General features: G+C 48.3%; 1 non-coding gene across 1 annotated transcript; it reads left to right on the top strand.

Moving 5' to 3' along the window:
• Positions 1-14,170: 14,170 nt before the first annotated feature.
• Positions 14,171-14,243, top strand: TRNAV-UAC (transfer RNA valine (anticodon UAC)). The gene has a single exon. It is a non-coding gene; the product is annotated as a tRNA-Val (tRNA).
• Positions 14,244-14,804: the final 561 nt, after the last annotated feature.

Here is a 14,804-nt window from a genome sequence, read left to right as displayed (position 1 = left end):
AGAATGCCTCAGCCTCATCTGGAATTTTCCAGAGGTAGATTCTAGAATGATTCTTTAATAGGTTGTCCTGGCAACCCCACAATGTCAGATGCAAATATGACAGTACCTGCCAACAGAAGATGAAGAACACAACCTGGATGAGAGGACCACTTCCTGTTTATTGGGAAGACAGCTTCCAGGTTCTTCAAGCTTTCTTTTTGCCACCATTTGCCTCGCTCTCAACCATTTTTGTGCTTATGAACACAGGAAACAAAGAACAGTTGGTTTCCTGGGGGCACGCTGAAACTATTAGCTAAAACAAAGCCTGGGAAAGATCCATGGCTTTCTTTTCAAAACTCTTGCTACTGGGGCGTCTGGGTGGCTTAGCTGGTTGAGCGTCCGACTTCGGCTCAGGTCACGATCTCACGGCCCGTGAGTTCGAGCCCCACGTGGGGCTCTGTGCTGACAGCTCGGAGCCTGGAGCCTGCTTCCGATTCTGTGTCCCCTTCGCTCTCTGCCCCTAACCCACTCGCATTCTGTCTCTGTCTCTCTCAAAAATAAATAAACATTTAAAAAAATGTAAAAAAAACCCTTGCTACTATTGCCTGAGATGACCAAGGGCTCATTGTGAAGCCTTTAGAAAAGTTTTTAGGGAATTGTCTTTAAGAGCACTTCTTTTTTTTTTTTAATATTGAAAATCTTTTTTATTTTATTTACTTATTTTTTAAAATATGAAATTTCTTGTCTAATTGGCTTCCATACAACACCCAGTGCTCATCCTCATGGGTGCCCTCCTCCATGCCCATCACCCACTTTTCCCTCCCTCCCACCCCCTCAACCCTCAGTTTATTCTGTTTTTAAGAGTCTCTTATGGTTTGCCTCCCTCCCTCTCTAACTTTTTGTTTCCTTCCCCTCCCCCATGGTCTTCTGTCAAGTTTCTCAGGATCCACATAAGAGTGAAAACATACGGTCTCTGTCTTTCTCTGTAGGACTTATTTCACTTAGCATCACACTCTCCAGTTCCATCCACGTCGCTACAAAGGGCCAGATTTCATTCCTTCTCATTGCCACGTAGTATTCCATTGTGTATATACACCACAATTCCTTTATCCATTCATCAGTTGATGGACATTTAGGCTCTTTCCATCATTTGGCTATTGTTGAAAGTTAAGAGCACTTATTCTTGTCTTGGTTTCATTCGTAGACTCATTCAACAAACATTTGTTGAGCACCTCTGGTGTGCCAGGCACTGTTCTCAACCCTAGGGATATATCAGTTAACAGAACTGGCAAGTCCCTTCCCTCGTGAAGTTTATAGCCTAGTGGGGGAAGTAAACATTAATTAATCATAAAAATAAATGTGAAATTGCAAAGGAGAAGTACATGCATCATGAGAGTGAGTCAGGAGGTGAAGCAAATGCTTATCAGAGAAAGTAAGCTTTGAACTGACATCTGAAAGACAAATACTGATTAATGAGGTAAAGGTGTTGATAGGGGGAAGAAGTCAGGCATACACTTAAGACTAGTGACCTGGACTAAATAACTGAAGTCTGTGATTTGGGAACTTTCAAAGGAGAATCTAGAGTTTAATATAGGTAGGTCTTTAGTTTACCAAACCTGAAGTTAGTATTTTCACCAATATTCCAAAGAGTACAAGATCTGTGAGTCTCATCTACAGAAAACCCTTAGACAGTGCTTCTCAAACTTTAATGTGCTTATAAACCACCTGGGATTCTTGTTAAAACACAGGTTCCTGGGCCCAGCCCCTAGAGGTTCTGATTCAACAGATCTGGAGTGGGGCTCATGAATCTGTGTTGCTAATAAGCTCCCAAGTGATAGAGAAGCATATGTTGAGTGGCACTGTTCTACAACACAGTATGACTTTTGTTTGTTTAAATCTCTATTTCTTTTTCAATCTACTCTTTCAAAACTTTTTTTTTTTTTAATATTTATTTTTGAGAGAGAGAGAGACAGACACAGAGCATGAGCAGGGGAGGGGCAGAGAGAGAGGGAGACACAGAGTCCAAAGCAGGCTCCAGGCTCTGAGCTGTCAGCACAGAGCCTGACTCAGGGCTCAAACCCACAAACCATGAGATCATGACCTGAGCCAAAGTCAGAGGCTTAACCGACTGAGCCACCCAGGCGCCCCAGTCTTTCATAACTTTTAAAGTCAAACTACGTCCTGCCATGTTCTCATGCTTCTTATGGTCAATTCAGTGGTTATTACCAAAACCACAACCCAAAAAATGGTGATATACAAATAAAACAATGCCATAAGCTAAAGATTTCAAATACTTGGAAAGAATGAGGAAAATAAAAATTAGAAGCAAACTGAGGTGCCAGTAATGTGAAATTTCACTGACTGACCCAAGTGAGGCGGATTGTTATTCTTACTTAGTGAGAAGTCCACTTTACAAAGCAGTTTTAAGGAAATGTCATATAAACTGACCTGATGTAACTCAGGACAGGAAATTTCTATATGTGTCATGGCCCTTGTACTTTAACAGGTACGCTTTCATTCTTGAATGCAGCTCTGGATTTTGCATCACATGAGATGAAAGTAACCTTTGCAGAGGCCAAAGGCAGGCCACCCCAAAGCGTGTCACTTTGGCATGCAGATTTCCAGCTAAGAACAATCAAGGCCCAAAAAGACGCAGGAAGCAACTTCGGCCTTCCCTCTAACTGCAGAAAAGAATTTAGATAGAGGACCTGCTCCAGGAAGAGAGCTATTGCCATAGTAACTATAGCATGATATGAACTAGGTATGGTAGACGTGAAGGAACCTAGCAAGACCCGTTTGATCAAACGCCTCTCTATGTCCCATTGCTTCTGAGCGGCCAGCCAACATTGGTTTACCAACATTTTTTTCTTTTTCATCTTCCTGTGAATTGTTTCTCCTTCCCTTCGAATTCCCAGACCGCTTACCCCCTTCTCCTTGGTTCAGGATGACATATATCATATACCCTATCGTGCCTGTCTTTGGGATCTCATGTGGATTTTCTGCATGTTGTTATTTTCTCCTGTTAGTCTGTTTCATGTCAATTCAATTCTTAGACCAGCAGGAAGAACTTTGAGGGGCATAGAAAAAATTTTCCCCCCCAATACCTCCCTTTTAGGTGTGTTTCTTACTACCAAATACAATTCCTGCTAATATGTCATGTTCCCACCAGCGTGGCTATGTGAAAAGGACACTATGAAAAACAAGTTGGTGAGAGATCCAAGATTTCTATGGATTGTTTTCCCTGAGAAGGTTGTGAAATTAATATAGGGCCTAGAGCAAATTATTGCCATTTTTTAAAAAGTAAAAATGGGGCGCCTGGGTGGCGCAGTCGGTTAAGCATCCGACTTCAGCCAGGTCACGATCTCGCGGTCCGTGAGTTCGAGCCCCGCGTCAGGCTCTGGGCTGATGGCTCAGAGCCTGGAGCCTGTTTCCGATTCTGTGTCTCCCTCTCTCTCTGCCCCACCCCCGTTCATGCTCTGTCTCTCTCTGTCCCAAAAATAAATAAACGTTGAAAAAAAAAAAAAAAAAAGTAAAAAAAAAAAAAAAAAAAAGTAAAAATGAAGTCTTCCATGCATGGAAGAGTAAAAGGATTAGGAAAGGGAACCAGGAGTCAGTTCTTGTTATTTCATAGAAATATCAGCTCTGCCACTTAACAGCTGTGTGTGAACTTGGGACAATTACACGACCTCTCTGTGCCTGTTTCTTAGAAAACTGGGATAGTGGGGCGCCTGGGTGGCGCAGTCGGTTAAGCGTCCTACTTCAGCTCAGGTCACGATCTCACGGTCCGTGAGTTCGAGCCCCGCGTCGGGCTCTGGGCTGATGGCTCGGAGCCTGGAGCCTGCTTCCGATTCTGTGTCTCCCTCTCTCTCTGCCCCTCCCCCGTTCATCCTCTGTCTCTCTCTGTCTCAAAAATAAAAAACGTTAAAAAAAAAAAAAGAAAAAAAAAAGAAAACTGGGATAGTGATAGTACCACCACACTTGGTTAAAGTAAGGAATAAATGATTTCATATAGACCATGGCAGCCTAGTTAGCTACCTAACCCATATCCATCCTCCCTTTCTTCCTTACCAATAAAATCTCAAGTTTGTTCTAGGTGGCAACGGGCTTAGCCCACAAAATTTGATTGGCTAGGTCCCCTTGCAGTTAGGGGTGGTCATGTGACACAGCTCTGGCCAAGATATAAGCAGAAATCTCCTGGCTGAGGCTCCCAGAGAAGCTATTTTCCCGATTAAAAAAAAGACAAGACTCGGCTAGCATGAGCCCTCTCCTCTTTGCCCTTCCCCCACTCTGCCTGGAACCGGGACACGGCGTCTGGAGGAAGGAGCAGCGTCCTGTGAGCATTAAGAAGGGAGCCCCATGCTGGGAATGATAATGCAGAAGGGCTGAAAGATGAGCCCGAGACACGCATGATACCGTGAAGTTGCTTCTTGCCTAACTTCATAGGACATGGGATAGAAAACAACCCCTCTGGGTCAAGTCCTTGCTGTTTCATTTGCCTTCTTACATGCAGCCAAACACATTCTCTAACCAGTATACCTATAAAGCAGTTTGAGTAGTACCTAGCTCATCATTAGTATTCAGTAAGTGCTAGCTGCTGTTTATTATTATTATTATTATTATTATTTGCTCAGCATTCTGTTCCTTAACCAGATGGCTAGTAAGTATTGCCCTTGCTTCCTTGTAACAGTACCCCAATCTTCCTTTTTGAAATCAGCCTCTGCCTATTCTCAGCTCTGCGGCTTGCATGGGATTGACGGCGCCCCCTACTCTAAGTATAGGCCCTGACTGGCTTAGGCAAATGAGCGGGAGCCCACTTCCCAAACACCAGTGATTGTCAAGGATGGGCCCATAACTCAGGCCCAAGGTGGCGAGCACAGCCCCTTTTCTTGGCAAGACGGAGTGTTTGGCTGGGCCTGTAGCTTAAGACTGTGGTGCTCTGAGCAAGGCTGTCACCATGACAAGAGCCGGTGAGAGGGGCACAAGCGTTATCTGGAAAAGGGCGACCAGAGAAGGGCAGGGAAACATAGGGGGAGCCCTCCATTGTAAATCTCCGCATGAAATGTTACCTGTGGAACTTTCAAGGCAGATTCATTGGAGACCGGTTTTGCTAACTTGGTTTGGATTCAGTCCTCTATCACTTGCAACCACGAGATTCCTTCTGACACTATTAAATGGGTGGGTGGGGGGAGGGGGTGGAGAAAAAGAATAAGGTAACCTAAGGGTTACAGACCTAAAAGAACCTTTCCAAACTCTTGCCTAGGACATCTAGTTAATCAAACCTATGGTCAAACACAATGTAAATTCATAGCCACATAGTCTTTCCAAAAGAAAAGAACAGCGACGAAATCTACAATTTGCAATTGTGTAAATTCACTCGTATTTCTTTTCCAAAAGAAAAACTCGGCCGGTTGACAGTATCTTACTTTTGTTTTTTGTAAACATGTCTGGGAGAACTCCTTTAAGAACAGATGTGCATCTGGGTTTTAGAATGAACGCTGGACCCAGAGGCTGAAACTGGAAACCTATGACTAATATTGAAGTAATATTCACAGACAGTTGTCATGGCAGCATGCTCGTTCTGCACAAAATAGAAGCCACTGCATTTCAACAGGATTTAGCACAGGGAAGCTGCTAGCCTGCAGACAGCCTCTAACTGAGTTAAACAACCTACTAATTGGTTTGGGTTTTATTATTACATCAGCTCTCAGACTCTACTCTAATTTTATCCCCCCCCCCCCATATCGCAAATATTTAAAATCACTAATTAAAAACCCATAATATAATTTCTGTTTAACACCGGCATCGCTCTTGAAATCTTCCTGCCAGACGAAGAGGAACAACTTAGAGGCAAGTTCCATTGTGTGCACTGTTGAATCTCCTTGCAAATCTAAAGGAGACAGTAAGTGTTGGGCAAGTAGAGGGAGTGTAGCCAATTTCATTTCCATCACCAATTGGCGCTGGCTAGATGCCGCTATCAGACATTTCCTTTCAAGTGGGGTTCTGTAGGACTGGGGAGTGGCCAAATGGTTCTGTGCTCGGTTACAGAGTCCCAGGGGAGTGACTTTAGAAACGAGTGGCATCTCAAGACATAAACGAGGGAGGTAGAGACAAAGTATTTTGAGCTGATCTGTTTCTCTCCTGGGTGGCCATCTCTATCAAATTTAAGCTCACCGGTTGTGACAGTGGGTGATTTGGGAGACTAGAGATAGCTGCTGTTGAGAGGAATACCACACGAGACCATCTTTACTGTTCGAAAGGGTTTTGCACGTCGTCCCGCCCGCCCCCCCTTTCCTTCTCCTCTTTTGAGTATCTTCTTTAAGAGAGAAGAGACAGGGTCTATCAAAATCCAATAAAATCCCGAGCTAGGAAAACCACATCAAACCATTATCCTCCATTAACAGCTGGGAACAAATCAGTCCTTGGGGTAAATTAATGTTCTTCGAACTCCTTGAGATGAGGCCATGTCATACACTTTAAAAAACAAAACAAAACAAAAGAACTCCCACACTACCCAACACTGTGCTCCTAGACGTGTTGCAGCCATGTGATAATAGACAACTTGTATCATGGGACTGCAACACGGGGAGTCCTTCAGGACGCCTTCCGCTGTAAGTACTAGTAAACCCAAATCCGGCTGGCCTAAACAAAACCAGGAATGCATTCTTCAAACAACTGAAGAGTCAACAGGTGTACTTAAGGCACGGCTTGGTCGAGGCTTTACAGGACAGCACCCAGTCGGTCTCTTTCTCAGCTCTAATCCCTTGCTCTTGGCCCCATTCTCAGGCTTCAGCAGGCAGCAGATGTCTCTCGTGCTTTGTGGTCACCCACCAACTTCTCCATTCGCCACCTTTGACTCCACTCCCACCTCCTCAAAGGAGAAACGAGAAAGTCGCTTTTCCAGCCTCTGCCAGAGACCTCAGCTACGAGGGCAACGCGAGGAGGCAAGGGGTTGCGACAGCCGTCTTGTGACAACATTAGTGGCTCAGGGGGCCAGTTTTCAGAGACTTGGTGTCCCGTCACTGGCTCGAGTGTACTCCGTGGGGCAGCAGTGGGTGTCTTTGCCGGTGCGGCCCCACGGTGAGGTCAAGACACTATTCCTGGCAGGGCGCCTGGGTAGCTCGGTTCGATGAGCTTCTGACTCTTGATTTCGGCTCAGGTCATGATCCCAGGGTCATGGGACTGAGCCCCGTGTTGTGCTCCATACCGAGCGTCAATCCGCTTAGGATTCTCGCTCTCTGCCCCTCACCCTTCTCCCCCTCCCCCCTTCCACGTGCTCCCTCTTAAAAAAAAAAAAAAAAAGACAGCATTCTTGGCTTTGGAGTCTCCAAGGCCTTCTTGGAGATCTGCGAGCTACCAAATATCCTTTAATAAACTCATTTTCTTTTTAAAGTAGCAGGAGTATTGAATCCGCTTAGGTGATGTTACGCTTTGGTAACAATCGACCCCCGAATCTTAGCGGCTCACACTCATCAAGGTTTATTTTTCACTCCTATGCCATGGCCAGTGCAGGCTGGCTGCGGTTCCATCTCGTGGGGTCTTCTCTCTCTCTCAGGCCAACCTCCCTCTCAGCGTTGCCGCTCCCACAGCAAAGGGGAAACACTGAAGTAGCAAATCACAAGCTGGCTCTTCACACTTTTACTTGCAAGTGATACACCTCACTTGTGCCCACATTCAACCCGCCAAAGCAAGACACTCCGTGGAGCCCATCCCTGGGGAAACGGCGTAAACCTCGCACATGGGCAAGAGCAGTGAGTACTGTGGACAAGAGGGCTCTGCTATGCACGCTAAGAGTCCAGCCTGAGGCAATGCAACAGAGGAGGGGCGGCAGAACCTCCAGCCTCTGGATTATCTCACGTTCAAGTCAAGGGTGAACTAGGAAATGTCTCTCGTCACGAGTGTATGCAAAGGCCCCAGGATTAGCTCTGATTGGGAGCAACTGACTTGGCTTGAGTCCTCCCCAGCCCTGAACAGATTCATTCAGGACATATTTATTGGACACTTACTATGCATTGGGCACCACATAGGCTCTGTGGAACATACCAGTGAAGAGAGCCAGATCTAGGCCTTCGTGGAATTTTCATTCTAGCAGATGGTGGGGGACAAGCAAATAAAGCAAATAAGTAAATATCTGGGAAATGAGATGGCGATAAGCGTAGCAAAGAAAAATAAAGCGGGAAAGGGGGATACTGAGTTTCCAGTGTGAAGGAGAGAGGAAAAGAGTTAATTCTAAATAGGGCAGTCAGGAAAGGCCTCGCTGAGAAGATATTTGGGCAAATACCTGAGCAAGGTGAGCGAGTTAACAATGGGATGGCAGAGGGAAAGAGTATTCAAAGCTGAGAGAACAGTGGGTTCAAAGGCCCTGAGGCAGGGGCTCCTGGGTGGCTCAGTCGGTTAAGCATCCGACTTCTGCCCGGGTCATGATCTCCCATTTTGTGGGTTTGAGCCCCACGTCGGGCTCTGTGCTGACAGCTCAGAGCCTAGAGCCTGTTTCGGATTCTGTGTCTCCCTCGCTCTCTGCCTCTCCCCTGCTCACGCTCTGTCTCTGTCTCAAAAATAAACAAACATTAAAAAAAAAAAAAAAAGGCCCTGAGGCAGAGGAAGCCCAGCCCAAGCAGGCAAGTGTGGCTGGAGTACAGTAAAAGAAAAGGCAAAGTAACAGGATATATCATCAGAGAGGTAATGGATGGGTGGTCAGATCATGCGGGGCCTTGCAGGCCCCGGCTTTCACTCTAGTTATGGTGAGGAAATATTGGAGGTTTTGAGCAGAGGAGTGACAAGATCCAACTTGATTTTATTTATTTATTTATTTTAATGTGTATTTATTTTTGAGAGAGAGAGAGAGAGACACACACACAGAGAGACAGAGGCAGAGAGAGAGGGAGACACGGATTCCGAAACAGGCTCCAGGCCTGAGCTGTCAGCACAGAACCCAACATGGGGCTCGAACCTACAAACTGCGAGACCATGACCTGAGCCGAAGTTCAACGCTCAACCGACGGAGCCACCCAGGTGCCCCTACTTAGATTTTAAAAGGATCACTCTGGCTACCGTGTAGAGAACAGTCTGTAGGGGGAAAAGGGCAGGAGCTGGGAGGCCAGGAGATGAGGTTTTTGGCAATGATCCAGGCAAAATGTGACGATGGCCTTGACCAGTGTGGTAGCAGAGGAGGTACAGAAAGTGATTAAGCATATTCTACATAGATCTTGAAGGTGAAACCAGTAGGGTTTGCTAGTAAGCTTAGATCTGGGGAATGAGGAAAAGGAGAGTCAAGTGCGATTCTACGTTTTAGGCCTGAATAAGTGGCAAGGTGAGGAAGACGGGAGCAGATTTAAAGGTTTAGCTACAGATATGATGGGTCTGATATGCCTCTTAGGCATCTAAATGGACATGTTGAGTAGGCAGATTCGGAATTTGGGAGGAAAGTTTTGACTAGGGGTATAAATTTGAAAATCATCTAGGTTGTTGGTGGTGTTGCAAGCCTTTCAATTGAATGAGGTCAGCGAGGTGGTGAGAATGAATAGAGAAGTCGAAGTGCAAAGGCGACTGAGAAGGGGCAACCAGTAGGGTAGGAAACAAAAATCAGGAGAGGGCCGTACCCTGAAAGCCAGGAAGGGAAAGTGCTTCCGAAAGGAGACGAATTGGAGAGAGTGTCTACAGACACATCTAAGAGGTCAGCTGTAAAGGAGAGCAACAAAACAGAAGTAGCGCGAGGCAGAAATGGGATTAAGGTATTGTAATGACGGGAGAAGTCCCAGCATGTTTGTATGTCCGTCGGAACGATGTAACGGAGAAGGCGGATGATGATGTAGGAGAGAGGAGGCCAGAGCAGGCGGAGGGCTGCACTCGGGTGGGTACGCAACCAGTCCATCGAGGGCAGGATCTGTCAACCATAGCACTCCTGACATTTCGGGACTGGGTCACTGTTCGTTGTAGTTGCCGTTCTGAGCATTGCCGCATATTTCACAGCATCCCTGGTCTCTCCCCACCGGGTGCCGGTCCTATCCCCAACCCCTGCACCCAAGTTATGACAACCAAAAGTGTCCACCGACGTTGCCAAATGGCCCCCAAGACTTCACCCCCACCAGGGGACATTTTGGGTTGTTACAAGTCAGGAGAGGGGTGCCGTGGACATCGGGTGGGTCGAGGCCAGGGATGCTACGAAACATCCTACGGTGCACAGGACAACCCCCGCGACAAAGAGCTACTCGGGCCCAAATGTGAACACAGCTATGGTTGAGAAGCCCCGATCCACAGGAGGGGCCCTGGTCTAGAATCCACAAGTACCCACTGTTCTCTTCTGATGGCTTCCATCTCTTCACTGAAAAAAGCAGCACGTTCATCAGCGGCAAGTGAGGCTGGAGGAGGAGACACAGGCAGTTAAGGGAGAGAAGGTATGAAACTGCCCTTTAGGAGAGCTGGAGAATGAATGGACGGGGGAAACAGACACGATTCTGTGCTACGTTAAGGGTTCGCTTGAGGTAAGTGGTCAAGAATCTAGAGAGTGAAACCAGTTGGCCTGGATACGTGTTCTTCTTGGGACCACAAACAGGGGCAGGGTCGGGAGAGAGCTGGATTTCAAAGACGGTGGTCTTGCCAACAAGTACAAGCAAGACGAGGGCAAACGAGTGGTGAAAGTGACCACAGAGTTTGAGCTAGGGAAGAGGACAGAGGGGTACCGAGGACTACGAAAAGGTAGGTGGGCAAAAAGGGCAACAGATATCAAACACCCATTCCAGTGGGCTAATTGCAAATGTTTTGAACACGAGCTGCAAAAGGCGGACAAGAAGGTAAGCTCTGACCTGCTAAGGTAGGGACTTATTTTCTCAGTAAAACTTGGGCAGTGACTTATTTTTCTCAGTAAATACTGAGCATGCTCCTGAAAGACCAAGCATAACCGTTTCTAAGTGAAATCGGATAAATTGAGCTTCCTACGTGAGGTCAGTGTTCGGGGAGGTGGTTTCTTTGCTTGAGCTGCTTTCCCTCAGCGAAGCCAGACCCTGGGGAAGCCACCTAAACATCTGAGAGATGACAAGAGTCAAAAGTCTGTCCTTGTTTACTAGTTTGTCGAGGTAGTTGCCTTACAGTTGCTCAGATGCTTATGGGCATCCCCGGCAGGGTGAGAGGCCTCACACATCTCACTGAACTGCCTGAAGTGCCCGGCAAAACTGTGGCCAACTGAAGGGATCTCCATGATGGGGACAGTTTCAAGGTCAAAGCCATCAACAGTTGTTTCCGGCAGGCTTTTGGTGCCTGCTTTCGAGGATTTCATTTTATTTCTTTATTTCTTTATGTATGTACGTATATATGTATGTATGTTTATTTTTTAATTTTGACAAAGAGAGAGAGAAAGAGAAAGACCGAGCAGGGGAAGGGCAGAGAGAGAGGGAGAGAGAGAATCCCCACACTGTCAGTGGGGAGCCCGATGCAAGGCTTGAACTCATGAACCATGAAATCATGACCTAAGCCAAAACCAAGAGTCGGATGCCTAACTCACTGAGCCCCGCCATGTGCCTCGAGGATTTCATTTTAACATGACAAAAGAAAGAATAAAAGGGATCCATTTCCTCCCTGCATACACATGAAATATTACCAGAGAGCAACAGCACTCCTCCGGGAACAACGCATAGCCTTCACGCGGACATGGGTCCCGTAAATCACTTTGGTATCATAAGACTGAGTATAAGCCCGGCCCTGCTACTCACTGGCAGAATGGTCTCAAGCAAGGCCTTCAAACTCGTCGGCTTTAACTTCTTCAGCTGAAAAGCAGAGATGGTAATACTTACCATGGCTGCCTCACGGGAATGTCTGCAAAAGTGCCTTGTAAACCATCTTGTGCTTTACTAACAACAGGGATCGTGACTACACTTGTAAGGGCAGCGGAGGAGTGGAACAAAAGCCTCCCTCCTCATCAGAATGGAAAAAAGAAGGGGCGCCTGGGTGGCTCAGTCGGTTGAGCCTCCGACCTCAGCTCAGGTCATGATCTCGCAGTTCGTGAGTCCGAGCCCCGCGTCGGGCTCGGCGCTGACTGCTCAGAGCCTGGAGCCTGCTTCGGATTCTGTGTCTCCCTCTCTCTCTCTGCCCCCCATCCCCACTCACGCTGTCTCTCTCTCCCTCGAAAATAAATAAGCATTAAAGAATGTTTTTTAAAAAAGATTCTATAGAATGGAAAAAAGGAACAAGAGTTCCTCCCGAGGGGCAGAAACCGACGTGGCATGCACCAGAGGTGAACCAGCTTCTTCTCTCTGTGACGTAAGTGTGGGAACTTGGCTAAAGCCTGCACTCCCTTTAGAACGAGGGCAGACAGAAAGCCGGAGGGTCAGCAAACCATGTCCTAGAGAGAAACCGAAACACAACTCTGAGTGCGGTTTCAGGCCCAATTCGTGGCAGCCTTTTCTCGGGCATCCTGGGAGTCATGGTTCGCTGACTGGCAGGAAAATGGAGCTTTCATGAACCCAGCCTCCTACCCACTCACGGTCGTCTGCATCAAGCGCTCAAGAGACCTCTCGAAAGGGATCCGCAAAAAGGCATTCTGCACCGGGCCCCATGAGGAATATCACAGGGAGCTAACTAGGACACGGGAAACCTGGCACGGGAGAACCCAAGCACTAGCTGCAGGCCTCCCTCTATTCCTGGGAAAAAACTTCCGTGGCCGTAACTGCCTCCTGCCTCCGTTTTCCCACGGGGAAAGCAGCCATAACAGTGAGACTCAGAGGGGGACCGGGGGCGTCTAACCCAACCCATGCATCTCACACAGGAGGACACTGAGGCTTGGGAGGTGGCCCGAGGGTACACTGCTAATGAGTAACCAAGGTAGGACCAGAATCCAGACTATGCCCCTCTCCCCGGACTAGCGCGCCTTCCACCCACCTGTTTCTTCCAGGAGTCTTCCCAGGAAGACAGGAATTGGCTGAAGGGGTTGCTTTCAAACAATCAGTACCATTTCTCCATCATTCTGCCAGCTGCAGGGAAAGACATGGGTGGGGGGGTGGGGGGAGACAGCCGCAGCCTTCAGCCATGTTCAACGCGGCACTTAAAGATTCCCCCCTCCCCCCCCCCCCCCAATGGTTTTAAGTAGGTTTTCAAGTCCGAGGATGGTGAGCAATCCTAGGACGGTGAGGAAGATCCTTCCAAAAGCACTGGGGAGGGCAAATGGCACTGACGATGAAAACCAAGAAGCGAGACCATACAGGAGCCCTTCGTAATAGCAGCGTTTGGTTACAGCACCTTCTCAGGCCCGCAGTCCTGGAAGCACAAGCACAAGTTCATGGGCCATGACCTGTGCAGTCGCAGGGACCTGCGCTGGGTTCAATGCTCTGCTGTCACCGTTTGGGAATTCTTAGTAACTCATGAACAGGACACCTGGCATGTTCATTTTGCACTGGGCCCCTCAAATCTTGTAGCTGGTCCTGCTTCATCACCCTCAGCCTTAAAGGGGTGTCCCATCTACACCGCCCCTCCCACCCCCACCCCAGCCCAGCCAAATAGGAGCAAACAAAAGCCCTGCGCCTCTCGGCCCATGTGGGCGCAGAGGGTGGGGGGGTGTCCGGGGTTCGGGAGAGGAGGAATCCTGTGACAATGTCAGAGGAGCATTAGGAGCCTACATCCTCGGGGAAGAGGCCCACTAACCAGGGGTCTCTTCCAGCCCTGGCAACATACACGCCGCTATGACAATGACCCCCAGCCCACCCCCAAACCGCGTGCTGCGGAAGCTTTGGTTCCAAGTGATGCTCCCATCCGCCCTGCTCCGGACTCAAGGTCCCCAGTGCTGCCGGAAGCGACTCAGCGCGCCCAGGGGGAAACGGGGAGAGCACGCGTCCCTCCTGAGCTGAGGGAAGCTGCCAGAAGCTGCCGGGCCCGCAGCCTGGTCCGCTTCCGCCCGCTGGGCGGTCCCGCCGACGTCGCAGCTGAGAGAAAGTTTGGGACGGGTGATTAGCGGGGCGGCTCTCAGGAGAGTAATCCCAGCCCTGGCCTCGCCCTGGTCACAGAGGCGACGAATGTGGCGGGCAGGCTGCCCGAACTGCCCAAACGCCGCGACCGGAGCGCGGGACTCGGCCGCGAACACCCTATCTTACAAGCGGGGCGGAGCCGCGGCGGGGGGTGGAGCTACCGAGATGGGGAGGGGTTTCAGCAGAGGCGTGGTTTCTGATGTGAGACTATGAATAAGCTAATGATGCCACCAGTCTACCGCGAAGGTTCCATAGTGTAGTGGTTATCACGTCTGCTTTACACGCAGAAGGTCCTGGGTTCGAGCCCCAGTGGAACCATGGGTAGAAGCGTTCTTTTTTTCTTCTCTTCGACTTTTAATATCCTTTGAGTGCCCAGGTGAAAAAGCGAAAAGCAAGACAAAGTTCTTTTCTTTCCCTTTAAAAATAATAATTATTTTACTTTTCCATAGGGGACATTAATTTTTTTTTCTTAATTTTTTTTATTTTTGTGGAACAAGGGGGCATGCTTTATCGCAGAAGCGTAATGACAAATACCCTCTCCTCCCATCTCCGCCTTCCTGAGAAACCCCAGAGGTGGGAGCCCGGCCGTGGCGTAGTCGCCGGGACGTCCCCGCCTCGCCAGGGCAGAGGCAGCCTCGGAAAATCCGGAGCCCCTGGGAAGCAAGATCACCTGGCGAAGCCCAGGAAAACTGCAAAGCCAGGACAGACCTGCCCCACAAAGCCTCCAACTGAAATATGGCAATGCAAAAGCGCTTAGGCTGCAGTTGAATTATTACAGGTTTATGATGATGATTATTATTAAAGGGTTAATGTTTCATTAAACTCTGTAATGCAGAGCAGGGGGAAAAAAGTCCTTTTCTTTTTAATTCGACAGTAGGG

The sequence above is a fragment of the Prionailurus viverrinus genome, chromosome X (genome assembly GCF_022837055.1).
Source record: "Prionailurus viverrinus isolate Anna chromosome X, UM_Priviv_1.0, whole genome shotgun sequence".
Taxonomy (NCBI): Eukaryota; Metazoa; Chordata; class Mammalia; order Carnivora; family Felidae; genus Prionailurus; species Prionailurus viverrinus.
This window is presented reverse-complemented; position numbering and strand designations above follow the sequence as displayed.